Genomic DNA, 16,606 nt, shown 5'->3' on the forward strand with positions numbered 1-16,606 from the left:
CCTGTTAAGCAAAAAATATGAATCTCATTCTCATTGTGTTCAGGTAGCATACTGAGAAATGGATCTTTTTGTGACATACAAGATTCCTGCAGTGAGTCATTGAATGAGCTGTATATTACCTCAGTGTTTTCTGACCCAAAGCATGATCCAGATATTGATTTAGAAGACCTCGATAACCCCCACATACATAGGCTCTGACCCGATCAGGTATATCATCTGGTATTCATGACAGGAAACCAACAGATTAAAAAAAAAAAAAAAAGCTCATGCCATACACCATACATAGGCATAAATCTACAGGTGACAAATAATGGCAAATGGTGATGAAAGCAGATTAAAAATGAGATGCATGGATTTTGTTGGCACAAATGATATCACATAACTTTTATGAGACTGAGAAGGAAAAAAAATCACCACAAACACAATGCCAATGCCTATTAAAAAGCTGTGGATATTCAGGACATGAGATGCTGGGACTAATATCCATTCTACAGGGACACTTACTTTAAAGAGCAATCAAACTCATTCACTGGCGCTCCTTGCTGAACGAAAAAGTTTTGCTCTGAGAAATTTCCAAACATTGAACTCATACACTGTTTGTTTGACCATGAGTCCATTAGTACTAAAGCCAAAAGACATAGAAGACCCGAAATTATTTTGATGCCATTACCTTGTGATAGCAGGATATTATCTTGTAATATGATTACATGTTTTGAAATACAGAGACAATGGACAATGTTCATACAGTGTTAGACCCTAACAAAAAGCATTTACACTCAGGTATACCTAAGGTTTGTGTGTTTGTGTGTGTACTGTATGTATATATATTATTCTACCATATATATGCTATAAGTAAATCCCCCCCTATACATGTTGTTGCAGCATGCCACTCAGCCAAGCAGGTTATTATTATAATTATTTAATCATATAACATTGAAGAATTAAGGAACGATGCTTCCCACAGAGCATTACTAATTTTTTCATCAGAAGTCTCATTAAGCTCTCTACAAGAGGGACTGACTGAAATTAATTGCAGTGTATTTCTGGTAAACAAACACGGCTGACGGAACAGATATGCTCTCAAACAAGATGAATCACCTCTTTTCTCCTCATTTTCTCACACATGAAAATGGTTGATGTGTACAAGCAGATACTAAATGCTGTGGATCTGTCCGGTATTGACACCATCAATTAGGAGAAGGAAGGTTATGATCAACAATGGGATTATATAAGCACCAGGTAAATGTTAACTGCCATTCTAGTGTCAAGGAATTCCACAGTTATAAATCAATCTGTCACAATGATTGTTCTCTGATCACTCTGGCGTCAAATTTGGCCAATATATTGCTTCAGACCCAAAGAAGTGCTACTTTCACTTTCAATTTGGATTTGTAGGGAATATAATGTTTATAAATTTTGAATGAACAAGAAGACAATTAGCTAAAAAGACAAAAAGTCCATTTAGAGGATCAGCTTACTACGCGACTACACAGGAGGTGTTCAGGTCTATTGTTGAACATAGAGCACAAAATTGTATAGAATAAGAACAACCCCAGCTTCCTCTTCAACACTGTGGCCAGGCTAACCTAGAACCATAGTGCTGTTGAGCCATGCATCCCCCCAACTCTTGCCACTTGTCTGCTGGATTCAGTCCCCACAAAACTACTTAAGGATGTCTTCCCCTTAGTCAACACTTCTATATTAAACCAAATTAATCTTTCCTTAGTCACAGGCCTTTAAGGTGGCTGTCATTAACCCTTTACTTAAAAAACTGTCTCTTGACCCAGATGTATTAGCCAACTATAGGCCTATATCCAACCTCCCCTACATCTCCAAGATCCTCAAGAGGGTTGTCCTGGAGCAGCTACATGAACATCTGCATAGCAACGAGCTCTTTGAAGCCTTCCAGTCTGGATTCAGAGAACACCATAGCACTGAAACAGCACTGGTCAGAGTCTCTAATGATCTTCTTATATATCTAATATCATTTTAATATTTCCTTATATAGACTGAAGGTTACATGTGAGGTGTTGTTCTGATGTTGAGTGTCAGTGTGTAAACTGTCAAGAAAAATTCTGAAATAGATGCATCCAACCATCCACCCATCCATCATTCCACCCATCCATCAGTCCATCCATTTTCCTCCACTTATCCTGTTAAGGGTCGCGGGGGGCTGGAGCCTATCCCAGCAGCTTTCGGGCATGAGGCGGGGTTCACCCTGGACAGGTCGCCAGTGAAATAGATGCATGTAAAGTCAATATGAGACTTAAAACAAGGGTCATTTCTTTTGCTGCCATCATTACATCTAATATGCAGAGGGGTGGGAGCTTCTGTTCATGCCATGAGTTTAAAGAGGCAGGACATAATGAGTCTAGCAGATTGTGCTATCCATCTGTGAAGCTTTAATTCAGCATCCCTCCAATACCTTAATCCAGTTTAACCTATGAGCCACAAACAGCAAGCTTGCTCACAGCCAATCTCTTGATTGTTCACTGATCTTGAGCAAGTAAGTAATATGAATGCTAGGGTAATATAAGCCATAGTTTGGCAGAGCAATGTCAAAGAGATGGACACCTGAGAAAAGAAAATGACTCTCATTAAAACCAAACCCTGTAGATTGAAGCAGAGAGGAGGAGGAGGAAGGACCAGAAAAGCAAGATGGTCACAACGAAAAGTGGGAAAACATCAGCAAAGTTGTATGCAAATATGTAGCAGCTTGTTGATTTATGCTGAAATCAAAAATGTTTGAATCCTTGTTAAGTGAGTACATGTTAACACTAAGATATGCTAAGAATAAGATATAGATTTAAAAAGACAAAAGGAAGCAAAAAAATCTGCATTTCATATTCAGTATGTGATTATTAACTGGTTAACTTCCTTTCTATATACAGGGATACAAAAGAAAACGAGACATACTGTACCCTATTTGCCTTTGTTTTCAGATCATCCTTGAATCCCAGTGGACATTTGTTTCAAATTTAGAGAAATTCCCTGAAGGTGTTTAACCACAAGAGGTATTGGGTGACCACCTTGTCAAAAACAACAAAATAAACTTGAAGAAAATCCAAGTGTTTGGGATATTGTTCAGCCAATAACCCAATGAAATATGACTGACCAAGATAAGTGTCAAAGTAAAGCTGACTTGAATAAGGGGCCTGAATTGTAGCTGGCAGGGGGAATTGCAGATTCAGCCAGATATGAAACAAAAAAAAAGACTGGTTATGTGATTTTATCCCTACCATTTGCTGTGTGGTTATTAATCCAAATTTAAAACTTTGATTTTTTCTTTTACTGCCATTTTAGTAAATAATAAAAATTAGGTCTAAAGCAGGGCATCCCAGCTAATACGGGACGGTTGGCAACCCTAGTTGAATGGTCACTGGTGAGAGACACATTTCTGACCACCAGCTTGTTGCAGTGATTTATGCAAACCAACGCACTTGAGAGTTTGTCAGGAGATGCTTTTGGACATTTTGTGTGGCAGGGTGGCATTGGGAGAGTGCACTTGCTCACTAGCACACCTGCAGCATGTCTGCAATCCTCTCCTGATCTCCTCATTCTCCAGCTTAAAGCCTCTCTGGCCTGCAAGCAAGCACCAGATGATTTACATGTCCACAATCTTGCAGCACAGTGCTGTTACCTGTGACTAACCTGGTCTCCTTATCTCTTCTTCCCAGCGCCTCCCTCTCACCTCCCACCTTACAGGGCCCTGACCCCCGTCATGAACCCTCGCCTGCTCACTTTTGGGTCCAGCTCTATATTTGACTAGCCGCCACAATTTTGAGTGTTGTTCATCATTAGTGGCAACATGCAGCCATTAACTTCAAACTAAATGTCTCTGGCCCTTTCTACATTCAGGAGAAAACAAGATGTGACACATGATGAAAACTTTTTATGCGCTCAAGATGCCTATTTTTGAGTACTTGCCAGATAAAATACCTTTTTGAGTGTTGTACTGTAATGATTTCATATATATGAAGTGTCAAGAAATTTGGTGTGCCCTGTATCTTGAATCATAATTTTTATGATCACTTAACCCTTGGGGACCCATTCACACGAAGTGTGTGACTGTCATGTCCATGCATGTAGCAGTGTTCTTTGTTTGCCTTGTGTCTATGTTGTCTCATGCCTTCCTGTTTTATTTTTAAATTGAACTCCTCTTGTTTCTGGTAACTTCCCCTTCCTCCTGGTGTTTTTTCCTGCCAATCTGATTGTCTTCCCTGCCCTGATTGTGTCTACCTGTTTTCCATCACCTCATGTGTACATGTAGTGTGTGTTTTCCTTTGTCTGGTGCTAGTTCATCTTGTGCTTGATGTCAAACCGTGCTATACCAATCCATGTCATGTTAAGTTTGTTTTAGTTCTATGCTTCGTCAGGTTTGTGCTTATGTTGATACTTTGGTCTAGTCAGGTTTTTTTGTCCATGCCATGCTCATTGTCTTGTTTGAACTTTTAATGTCTTTGTTACTTTGTTTAGCTAAGTATTCCTTGTCAGAGTGATTTTTGAGTTTTCTTGCAGTTCAGCCTTTTCCTTCATTAGAGTGATTTTGTTTGTACTTTGCAATTTGAAATTAAATCAAAAAAATATCAGAATTAGGATTGGACTATTAAATATCAGATCTCTGATGCTGAAAACTGAATTCGTGAATGAATTGATATCTGACAATTGTATTGACCTGCTCTGTCTCACTGAAACCTGGCTGCATGATGATGAGTATGTTAGTCTAAATGAGTTCACTCCTCCCAGTCACATTAACACTCATATCCCTCGAGGCTCTGGCCGAGGAGGTGGAGTTACTGCTATTTTTGACAAAAGTTTAGTAATCAATCCCAAACCCAAAATAAGTTTCAATTCATTTGAAAGCCTGATTCTCAGTTTGTCTCATCCAGCCTGGAAAACTCGACAGCTGCTCTTATTTATTATTGTGTACCGCCCTCCTGGTCCTGACTCTGAATTCTTATCTGGATTATCAGAGTTTATATCCAGTTTAGCTCTCAAAACAGATAGGTCATTATTGTAGGTGACTTCAATATTCATGTGGATGTTGATAACGACAATCTGGGTACTGCATTTATAGCTCTTCTCGACTCAATTGGTTTCCATCAGTCTGTACATGAACCCACTAACTGTCACAACCACGCCGAACATCTAGTTGTATTTCTGCAGAACGCATTTTTATCTGACCATCAATTTTTTTCTAATTTGCACTAATCGACCACACTCTACTGAGGAAAACTGTCATCTCCAGATGTTTGTCTGATCAGGCCGTAGCTAGATTTATGGAAGCGATTCCATTGACACTAAATTCAGAGTCATGTCCCATTATAATAGAGGATGCTGTTGTCAACCTCAGTCCCTCCCAAATTGATCATTTTATTGATAGTGCAGCAAGCACCTTAAGAAAAACTTTGGATTCAATTGCTCTACTAAAAAAGAAAACTATAAATCCAGGGAGACAAGCACCTTAGTACAATTCTGAAACCAGACAGCTTAAACCAAAAAAAAACAGAAACTAGAGAGAATATGGCGCTCCTCCAAACTGGAGGGGTCACATATAAGCTGGCAAGATAGCCTTAAAACCTATAAGAAAGCCCTTCGTAAAACTAGAGCAGCCTACAACTTGGCACCAATCAAGGAGCAGAAGAACAACCCCAGGTTCCTCTTCAGTACTGTAGCCAGACTGACAGAGAGCCACAGCTCTGTTGAACCAAGTATTCCTGTTTCCCTGAGTAGTAAATATTTCAGGGACTTCTTCAATGACAAAATTCTACTCATTAGAGAGAAAATTCTTCTCCTCCTGCCATCAGCTGACAACATGGCATCTATACCCTCAGAAGCCTAAGAGGCAGCTGTAGAACCAGACATACACTTTGATAGTTTTTCTCCCATGAGCCTTCATGAGCTTAGTACAATAATTTCCTTCCCAAAAACCGTCCACTTGTCTTCTAGACCCCATCCCAACTTAGCTAGTGACCTGATCATTGAGCTGTAATGTAGCCAGCGATAGGTAGTTCATGCTAACTAGCAGGCTAACATGGCTATACTAGGTAACGTAGCCAGCCAACTAGCTAAGTTGGCATGCTCATTAATTTGGCAGACTGACATTAGTTAGCTAGGTATCGTTACCAATGTTACCACGGAATTAGCTAACGCTAGCTCGCAACACTCACAGGCCCCAAGCTAACATTAGCTAGCAAACGCGTAGCTATGTCACACAATGTTGTTAGCCTAATGTTAGCAAATAATAACATTAGCATATAAGGTAACATTAGCTACCTTGCAGTTTCACTTTTTAGCACTAGCTAGCCTGCTGACTAACACAACACAGCCAGTTCACAAGCTCTGGCAGTTTCTCTGCCAGCTAAGAGCGGAGCACGAATGCTTTTGGGTAACGTAACGTTACTCCATGGTGCCAATAGTGTTAAAAAAGGGTACTTAGCCAGCTGAAAACAAATGCTTGCTGCCACGATTTTTGGTGCCATTTTTGACTGACTCACTGGCTTGGAGCATGATACGATCAGGGCTGCACAGACTAGTATAGCTTTTCTGAAATCTGTATAACCTGTAGACTGTTATACTGAACGTTGTGACCTGAAGGATCTTATAGCTAGTTTCATTTATGCTATGAGCATGCCACCGTACTTGCTTCACTCTAACACTTGTGATGATCCCCTTGAAGGCCCTACCCCACCCGTAGGCTCTGCTTCACCCACAGGTCCAGTCCCACCTGTTAATATACATATATATCCTCCCAACGTGCCGCTCAGGGAGCACAACACTACACTTCCCCCTATAGGCAGCGCTAGACACTGCCCCAGTCATTCTCAATGACGAGCGTTAACTTTCAACGTTTATGATGCTTCCATCAGTTGTGTGTTAGGGTGTGGTCAGTATTAACAAAGATAATCAAATTGAAATCTAATGCTTGGAGACTTCAGTAACAAGCTAACAAGCCGCATTCATGGGGCTGGGTAGCTAAGCAGCTCATGGATATTACCAATATGGCTGCCAGTGCCTGCACGGTGGTGCACTGTGGCCTCACAGCAAGAAGGTTCCGGGTTCGAGTCCCGGCTCAGGCATGGGATCTTTCTGTGTGGAGTTTCCATGTTCTCCCCGTGCCTGCGTGGGTTCTTTCTGGGTACTCCAGCTGCTTCCCGCTGTCAAAAGACATGCAATTGGGGACTAGGCTGATTGATACTCTAAATTGACTGTAGGTATGACTTTGAGTGGGAATAGTTGTTATATGTGTTGGCCCTGCGATGGACTGGCGACCTGTCCAGGGTGTGCCCCGCCTCTCGCCAGTAGCCTCTGGGATAGGCTCCAGCCCCCCCACGACCCTTAATAGGAGCACGCAGAAGAAAATAGATGGATGGCTGCCAGTGCCATGGTTAGAATAAAACGCCTTTTGTATCAAGCCCAATATAGCCTCGGCAGTGATGTGCCACCAGCAATGAAAACGACCAGCCTACAAGTTTACGGTGGGGTGAACCTGTAGGTCTGCTGTTTTCAGGAACGGAGCATGAAGAAGCATAAATTGAGCACTTAAAACAGTCAGTTAACAGACACAAAACAGCTCACTCCTCCCAGAAATACTTCTTACTTTTTGATGCCCAGTATTTTCATGCACTTAGAAACAGGAAAAATAATTGATCTACTTCTCTGGGAACACACAGGTGTCCAGACAAACCAGTCAGAATCAAAATGTGCCTCTATTCATCAAAGATTTTGATTTCTTTGTAGGAAATATGGTACACCCCAGGACCGAGCCACTGGATTCCTTGAGGATAGGCTGCAGAACTTCAGGTGTGCAGAAGATCCTCCAGACTGCTGATGATCAGCCTATCACGTTCACGTGAAGCGTAGTTCTCTATCAATCACGGTCCTGTTCACCTGGCTCATCGATCTATTGGCTTCCGTTTGCAGTCACAGGTTGACGGAATGAGCCAGTGAAAGGTACAGCGAGGGTTGGAGAAGGAGAGTTGTTGTTGGGACTTAGTGCATCCAGCTCTTGTTCAGTGTTACATGTACGTCCATGAGAATGTGAGTATTTGAGTTCCATCATTATTTAGGCCGTGCACGACGGAGCCCCTAAAGGGACATGGGGGAAAAAAATTGATGGGTGAAAAAAAAAAATCAGGACGAACTTTTGCGAGATCTCGCAAAATAATTGCGAGATCTCACAAAGGTTTTGTGAGGCCATACAAAGTTCGTCTTTTTTTTTTCACCCATGTGAAAAAAACACAATGTCAAGAAAAAAATACCACCAAAGAAATATATCGCAGCTGAAGTGGCTGTACTCATCTATGAAGATGCCACTGCAGACTTTGGTCCCAGTGATCTGGATAATGGCTCATGCTTTGAGAGTGAAGTATCTGATGATGAGGAGATGTTTTTTCATGGAATGGATCGAACATAATATGATCCAAAAGTTGTAACTATTTTCAATATAATAATATTTGCTTTGCAATATGTTGATGTATTAACTATAGGGACACCATGAGGAATCTTGAAAATCCCCTTTGATGTATATAGTCTTGTATATAGTTGTGTATTCTTGTAAGGAGTTGTGTAATTTTATTTTTTTATGCATGTTTCTTTTAAAATGAATCATATTTTTCATCATAAGTTTATATCATTAAAATGCCTTTAATTCTAGCCATGCACACACCACATGTTTTTACAAATTGTGAAGTCATAGAACATCCCACCATCATGGTGCTTATATTGTCAGATTCTAGGGAAACTCCCCCAATTCAATATGCAAAGATATGTGTGCTGAAAACCTTCTACGATGAGAAATGTGTAGAAAATGCAAACATTTTGTGATACATTTTTTTTTATATGTTAAACATTTCTAATAAAATATATGTAAATAGAACCAAGTGAACTGATGGCATATCTGGATAGCATAGATTGTTTTGAAAAAAGCAAGATAGTCAAAGTTGCAGACTGGAAGAAAATCAAGTATTTTTCTATACTGCTCTGATCATCTGAACCTGACTCTCAGCTACTCTGAATATTTAAAGCCAAAATTTGATTTCGTTAGCTTTTATCAGCTGGGAACAGTCAATGTGTCATTTATTCGCTGTCTTGTCAGTTTCCATAGGTCAAGGGTTTGTAAATCGCAGAAAAGAGCCAGTAAAGTTGTACGTATTAAGTTTAGGTTCACTTGTTTAATACTGGTGAGAAAATAAAATCACATTTCGTCCCTAACGAGTCCTTCCAACTCAATGATAAGGGGAGCTCTTGGCAGAATCAATAACACAATGGATAGATTGGGGAGCCATCTGCACAAGGAACTTGCCAATCCTGGTTTAGAGACACATTCTGCCCTCAAACAAAAATACTAACATGGGCTGTGGTGGAGTTGCTCAAATCAGAGGAAACATAAATAGTGGCATTAATGCAAAATGTTTAATCTATTACGTTTCTTACTAAGCACATTAATACCTTCATCATTGCTTGTTAAGGTAAGTATGCTTTAAAAGAAACTTGAATATTAAAAAAGGCTGAGTTCTTCTCTGTGACTTCTATCTTTTGATTAGATACCACATTATTCCAGAGTCCAGTTGATGGTGTGTAAGCTGTTCACATCTTTGACTCCAGAGTCTCTTTGGTAAAATACAGCTATTACGCTGTATTTACTGTCACGCTCAAAGGCTGCTGTGATAGGCTCCAGTCCTCCCACGACCCTTAACAGGTTAAGCTGTAGAAAATGGATAGATTTTAAAATTTAGGATCATGTGACATGACAAGTTATTTTGAAAAGTGTCATTTATGGCACAGAATAAAATTTGACGCTAGCATTAACATGTCAAGTAGCAATTTGTCTTTACATAGCCCTCATCTTGCTTTTGGATGTGGTCTGATTTCTCAGCATAACACTTCTCTCGGGTGAGTTGAATTAAATGGAAGGGCAATAATTGATTCAATATCCAGCAGAAGGCTCAGGCAGCAAACACAAAATACACTATTGTTTCATGTCAGAGGCTCTTTCACATGAGCTTGCTGGTGGAACTAATTGGGATCAGATGATTAAAGGTGGAGAATATTTTGTGTGTTCTTTGTGATTAAGGGGGTAAACAACATAAGGCATTTGATAAAGTCTGGCATTAAATGCACACTGGGTTTCTGTTTGAATTTTTGTGAAATGATCAAACTAGGCTAAGACTACTCTAGGGGTGGATAAGCCCTGTTATCTGACTAGCCCCCCTGGATGCCTGCCAAAATTTCATTTTTCACTGTGTTTTTAATATTTTTTTCAATTATCATTATAATTTATGTTTGTTTTGATTTTCTTTTCTTTCCAGTCCTGCACTGCCAGATTGGAATACTTTTGATCACATTGGGTGAGTAATGGCATTGAGCAGGTCCATATTGTCCTTATTGTCAATTTCCAGATCCCCCCCAGAATGAGGCTGTACTGTTAATCAGTCAAAAATAAGTTGAAATTGCTTAATTCCCTGTTTGTCAAACTTCCATCTTAATTCAAATATTGTGGTGCATATTGTACAGACTTAGAAAACAATAAGGATCCAACAAAAATTACATTAGTATCTTTTAAATTTATTTTTCAATGAAAATGAGAACAGTTACTACCGGTACACGTAACATTCTCTATAATTTGATTATCATATCAAAACTAAAATCTCAGTTGAGATAATTGTAGTTCATCATTTTTCAAGTGGTGCAGCCCTATCTCCACCATATAAAACTCCTGTTTTGCCGCTGGACATCTTACACAGAAGAAATGGCTTCAATAATGTTCACAAGAAACAATGAAGCTGTCGAACATTGGGACTTTCACTCAAGATTTTCAGCCATATTTGCGGAGACAACCTTGGTTCTTGTTCATTTAAAGTTAAACATAAATCAAACATGGTAACAAATTTGTGTGCTGCAATTTATTGAAGAGCTGTTAGAAAGGTCTGGCCAATGTGGAAAGAAAATATTTCATGTTTAAAATGCAAGCCCAACCCACACATTGATATCCATGCATGCTGAGTGAATAGATAATTGTGCTCAAAAAGAAATGCAGGAAAAAAACAAGAACAAATATTATAATATAGTTTCTAAAACGATAACACAAGGTAGGTATTGACTATGTTGTCCATGAAGACACTGAGGGAATGGATGGGGGTTGGTGGGTGAGGGGGGTCAATGCAACACTGGGAACATGAAATTGAATGATGGAAGTTGGTAATTTGGTGTGGATTGAAAGCCTCCTGTGTGTGTTTTTCAAGTAGGAGGAATTTAATTTTGAAAACCAGTGAGCAGGTTAGTAGTCATTCCAGACAAGCGGTGACTAAAATTTTGACAAAATGAGAGGAGGTGTTTAGGTCATGGCTGCACTGAACTCAGGTCAACATTCAGCTCAAAGCAAGGCTCTTGCTCATCTACGTGGACAGAAGACAGCATAGTGTAAACAGTGAAGCTACAAAGGCTTGGATTTGCCTGAGGAGTGATGTGTTTGGCAGGTATCCAACTGCAGATGTCAGCTGGTGGAGCAGAACAAGGAGCAAGCCTCAAAGTCTGTTTCAATAGGAGAGAGGGGTTTGTCTCATCAGCAATAGGGGAAAACCATTCAGTGTGTGACAGTCAATTAGGGGCAGCGGTGGGGCTGCAGTTTTGAGGAGGTGAGGAAACCATTATCATTTCAGGATTTTATTTTTCAGGGGACTTCAGTGCTTATTGGGAGTGATGGGTGAGGGATTTAAAAATCACAGAAATTTAGGATGTTTTTACATGTATAACTGGTTTGCTGTGATCCAAATAACTGAGGAATTTCTTTGGTTTGGTTTTCACAAAGAGAAAAAAAACAAGTGAACAAACTCCCTGAAGGTGTATTCCAGATATACCATTTTTTTTTATTCGGCACAGGTTGCCTCCATTTGCATTGCTGCTGCAACCAAAAATGCAAAGTACACTTGGTATGAAATGTGTTTTGATTAGACTAGTTCTCATTCAAAAAATAATGCTTGTGTGTTACCAAACTGAAACCACCTCCTGCACTGAGTCTCAGTGCAGTTGAGTTTTGATGCACCTGAGTGCAATTGTTTGTTTCATACCTGACAGACCAAGTTGCACTGAAGATGAAAACACACTTCTCCATATTTTTGAAAGAACTTTAGAAACACTTGAAATGCTGAGTAAATGTATAATATTAATTGCTGACATTTAGATGTGTATTTCTGTATTCTTCTGGTATATATCTGTTGACTCAAGTTGAGCCAGGCCAATTTATCTGTGTCCATTGTCCATTGTCCAGTTAGACCAGACCCCATTCCCCATTTGGTGGCCAGTATTTTGGACAGCTGGTGACTATTTGCTCTACAGTTTGAGCGCTGGGTGCCTGCACTTGCAGCTAGCACAATTTATAGACCCTGCCTCTTCCTTGCTACACTGTAATGTTATATGCTTGTTCTTAAGTGCTGCTTTCAGGGCAAATCCTGGCCAGGAACTTCCATGGAGTCATGGTGCAGCTTAGATTGTTCTGCCGACTTCCACTGGTCCCTTCATCTCATCTTGACCCAGGTGCCCTTAGATGAGCAGCTCATATGCATGTGTGATTAAAGAGTTGCCAGACTTCAGGTGCTCCTGTTGTGGTGTTTCTGTGATAATCTTGTGGAGGACATGGGATTTACTGGCTTATGCCTTTTGAGTGAGGGCCAGTGTGGCTGTGTCTTGTCTGATGCCAGTGGGGACTATTGGTTTATTGGTGTGGCTTAGGCATCCGGAAACAGTCTGCAGGGTGCTGTTGAGGATAAAATCCAGCTTCTTGATGCTGGATGAACACCAGGGCCTCAGTGTGTGTCTGTAACCAACCACATGCACATAGATGCTGTATGTAGACAAGTCTGTTCACAATGATCTAAATATGTGGATTTAGGTTTCATATACGTCTTAGTTAGGTTATGTATATGGCTGAGTAGTTAGGGGAAAATATATAAGATATATCAAGATAGAAGATTTCAAGGCCTTAAAATGCAAACAAGAAAGACGAGAGTGACTTAATTTCCCATTAATGGGATCAGAAGAGAGTGTAAGGAGGAAGACTAGTGGCTTGTTGTTAGTAGGAACCATCCAGAGTTGTTGTGCGTGACATTTTCTTAAGAGTATGGCAAAGTGTGTGAATGGAGAGCAAAATATATATTCTTGTTCTGAATATTGTACAGATGAAAAGAGATGAATGGTAGAAATAAGAAGTCAGAAAATTTAAACAATAGAGCCATTTGTCCCATTCAGCAGCATACAAGCAGCACTTGTAATTATACAAGGATTCCAGACAGCCGAGAAGATGGAGGAAGACTTGACATTGAAGGTCAGAAAATGACATGAAAGAACATATACTGATGGAGTATTGAAATCTAGTTACTGTACAGAGGGAGAACATACCCTGCTAGGTACTGAAAATGTTGAGTGAAACCAGATTAAAAAAAAGTTTCTATGGGTCCACTACCTTTCTCTCTACAAATGTGATTGTGATTGATGTCAAAAGAGAGGGATTAAGTGATTAAGTTTGTGCTACCATGCAGATATGGACTGTAAAGGATACCATCTTTTGGGGGAATATAAAAGCTTATTGTCCATCCTTCCCAGAGCCAGACTGGAAGATGGATACACTTCTGTCCTGCTCTGAGGAGCTGAGAACCAGACAAACTGCCTGACTGCTTTTTAGCTTAGCACAATGAATGTAGTGGAGTGAGAAGTGAGTCAACTGGTTATTGCTTACATTAATTAAAATGGAGTTGGACAAAACACTCACTTTGAGCAAATAATTTGAAATCATGAGACATCATGATTTTTTAATCAGACACAACTGGAACGAATTTCTTGACCAAAATGTAGTTGAAGACCAAAATATTTCTGATGTGTCTGGTTCTAAAATGTAAACATCTTGTAATTCCAAATTATTTAATTCTTAATGTTGTGCATAACACTTTTTTCAAGACTTTTGGAGAAAAGTGTATTTAATGACTTCACAGAGTTGTGCTAACACTTTCTACCCATCGTCCTTCATCCTGCTATGCGAATGAGCAGTCGGCAGGTCTCTGTGGGTTTCAATTCCTAAATGCAGCAGGGAGGAGAGTAGGGTGTCTATTTTCTTGTCTGGTTTTGGGGAGGATGGCAAATAAGCGTTTCCTCAAAAGTTGGCTTGGTCTTTTAAAACCACATTCATTTTCCATCCTATATTTTTAATAGCAAAGCTGATTTAGGGTGTAAGTATAAGTCTGCACTCTGCAATCTTTCACACGCTTCTTTAAATCTGGCTCTCTAATTGAGAAAGGGACGACTGTAGACAGGCAGGCAGAAATGTAGGACAACAGTGAGACTTATGTATATTGTTCTGCAGAAAGACAGCAGCAAGTGTTTCTGTCTTGTCTGGACTGATCAACATCTACAAAGCAGCACAGAAAGGCCGAGTCCAGCTGAGTATTTGGGCGGCTGAATGACAGTTCCAGCGTCCTGCTGCTACAATGGTCTGACTGTGAATTGACCAAAAGACCTGAAGAAGGTTAAAATGATGGTATTGTTGGGGACAGATGGCCTTGTTCACTGAAAAAGCAAGCTGGGGGTGAAGGAGAAGAGCGGAATGGAGAGGGAGAAGAATGTGAGGAGAGATGAAGGGAAAACTCATAAAAACAAATAGGCACACTGGTGTGGATTTACTCTGTCCTTCGCTAAAGGACTCCTGTGGATAAGCTCCCTTGTTTCAGTGAAGCTGTTCATGCAAAGAGGGCAAGTTACACAAGGCTGCACCCTACATTATAACCACAGGAGAAAATACAGAGGCCGAGCAATATTAATGCTGATTGGAATAATAACACGAGTGTTAAGCTCAGTGGGGGAGGCAGTGTTGCTCTTTAAAATCTGGATGTGAAAGCAGCCTACAGCATGGCACCTGTCAACCGAGCGTAACAGCCAATTCACAGCTCACTCTCACAAGGCCACATAACTAGCCCACGCAGCAGAGGAAAGTTATGGGGCAGCAGGACTTAACCGGTTTCTGATTAGAATATTGGTCTGAGGGAGGCTCATCCTTCTCCCCTTCTAATGTTATGGATATTATCACATCAGATCTTTTGATCTTTTTTCTTGTGATTTTTTTCTTTTCATGGAGAAAGTAAAGGAGAGAGGAAGAGATGCATTGAATGAAAAGGGATATGTAAATTTTGAACTATCTCAAAAACCACTGATTTATTCAATCATCTTCACATTTGGTGGTTGTTTTACAGTTCAAGCTGATTGCATTTGAATATTAATTTTCATTGCACATATTTCCAAAGATATTTGCCCTCTATGTTTAATCCATTCTCCGTGAAACATTGCTCAGGGAAAATTCCAGATGTTTCGTACAAGTCTTAGACCAAAACACCTGGAGCAAACACATGCAGAACATCAAAACTTCACACAGAAAGGACCCGGGATGGCCAGAACTTGACCCTGAGACCTTGTTGTTGTGAGGCAACAGCACTAACCACTGAGCTACCACTACACATTGTCATAGTTGTGGTTAGAATTTCTTTTTTTCTGTTCAGTCACTCCTATGATGCTGCTGAGTGACACATGAAGGTGAAAAAGGTATCATCTGTTTCTCAATCATTTGTGTCATTATGGGATGTCTTTTAGGAAGTAGCAGTCCATTGTGTGACAGATTCACTCAGTGTAACTAGATGTTCATGATCCGAATGGAAAATTGCTTTCAATTCCCAGTGAACTTCCTGTATTTAGGTCCTTGTCATACATCCATGGTCTCTGCAGGTAAATAGAGACTAGTGAATGAGATCAGCAATTAAAAAGAGCAAAGATAACTACTTTTTTCATTCTGTGCTTGGAAGCTCCTAGTAATACCAACAAGTTATGTATACTTTGCTTTTCAATGTAATGAAAGACACTTCAGACAACATATTGGAGAGAAAAAGCAAGGACACAGAGCAAAAGGCATCACACACTTCTAAAACAAGCAATGAGTAACTGGCAGTATAGTATTCATGGTTTATCATAAACACCTTGTTGTTTGTAGTGAACCACTTAGCTTATCCTACCACATACATGAGTATATTTGGGAAGCCAGAGGCCAGTTATGTGCATAATAATGTGCTAGAATGGCTTCCAAAAGTACTACTGTATGTTTTGAATTGTGGATCGTTCCCCCTACAATATCTCCCCACCATTTTCAACCACTTGAAAATCCCTTTCACAGTGGCCCCAGATTCCTTCTGATGTTTTATGAAACATAACATTTTAACATTCGCAGCCTTCAGAGCAGATTAACATTTCAGAAATGCAAACTAAATTAAAAGCAGAGAGTTTCTGGCACACTCTTGAAGACACTAACAGCGCCTATATCCAGCAGCTCTGGCCAGATGGGTATGGGTGCATGCATGCCGGCGTAGAGAATGTCAATCATCTGTGACAATGCTTGGCTGTGTTTAAGTCGCTGCATTTACGGAGCTGTTCGTGGTGCTGAAATAACACACATATATACATACAAGTCGATGAACTAGGTCAAATATTGACTGACTGATCTGTCATATCTAACTCATGTCAAAGTTCTTATGCTTCAACTCAACTGATGTGCAAGACTGAAATATTATAAATTGGC

This window comes from Aulostomus chinensis, chromosome 15 (genome assembly GCF_037954235.1).
Source record: "Aulostomus chinensis isolate RoL2024-O1b breed Wild chromosome 15, RoL_Achi_v1.0, whole genome shotgun sequence".
NCBI classification, from domain to species: domain Eukaryota; kingdom Metazoa; phylum Chordata; class Actinopteri; order Syngnathiformes; family Aulostomidae; genus Aulostomus; species Aulostomus chinensis.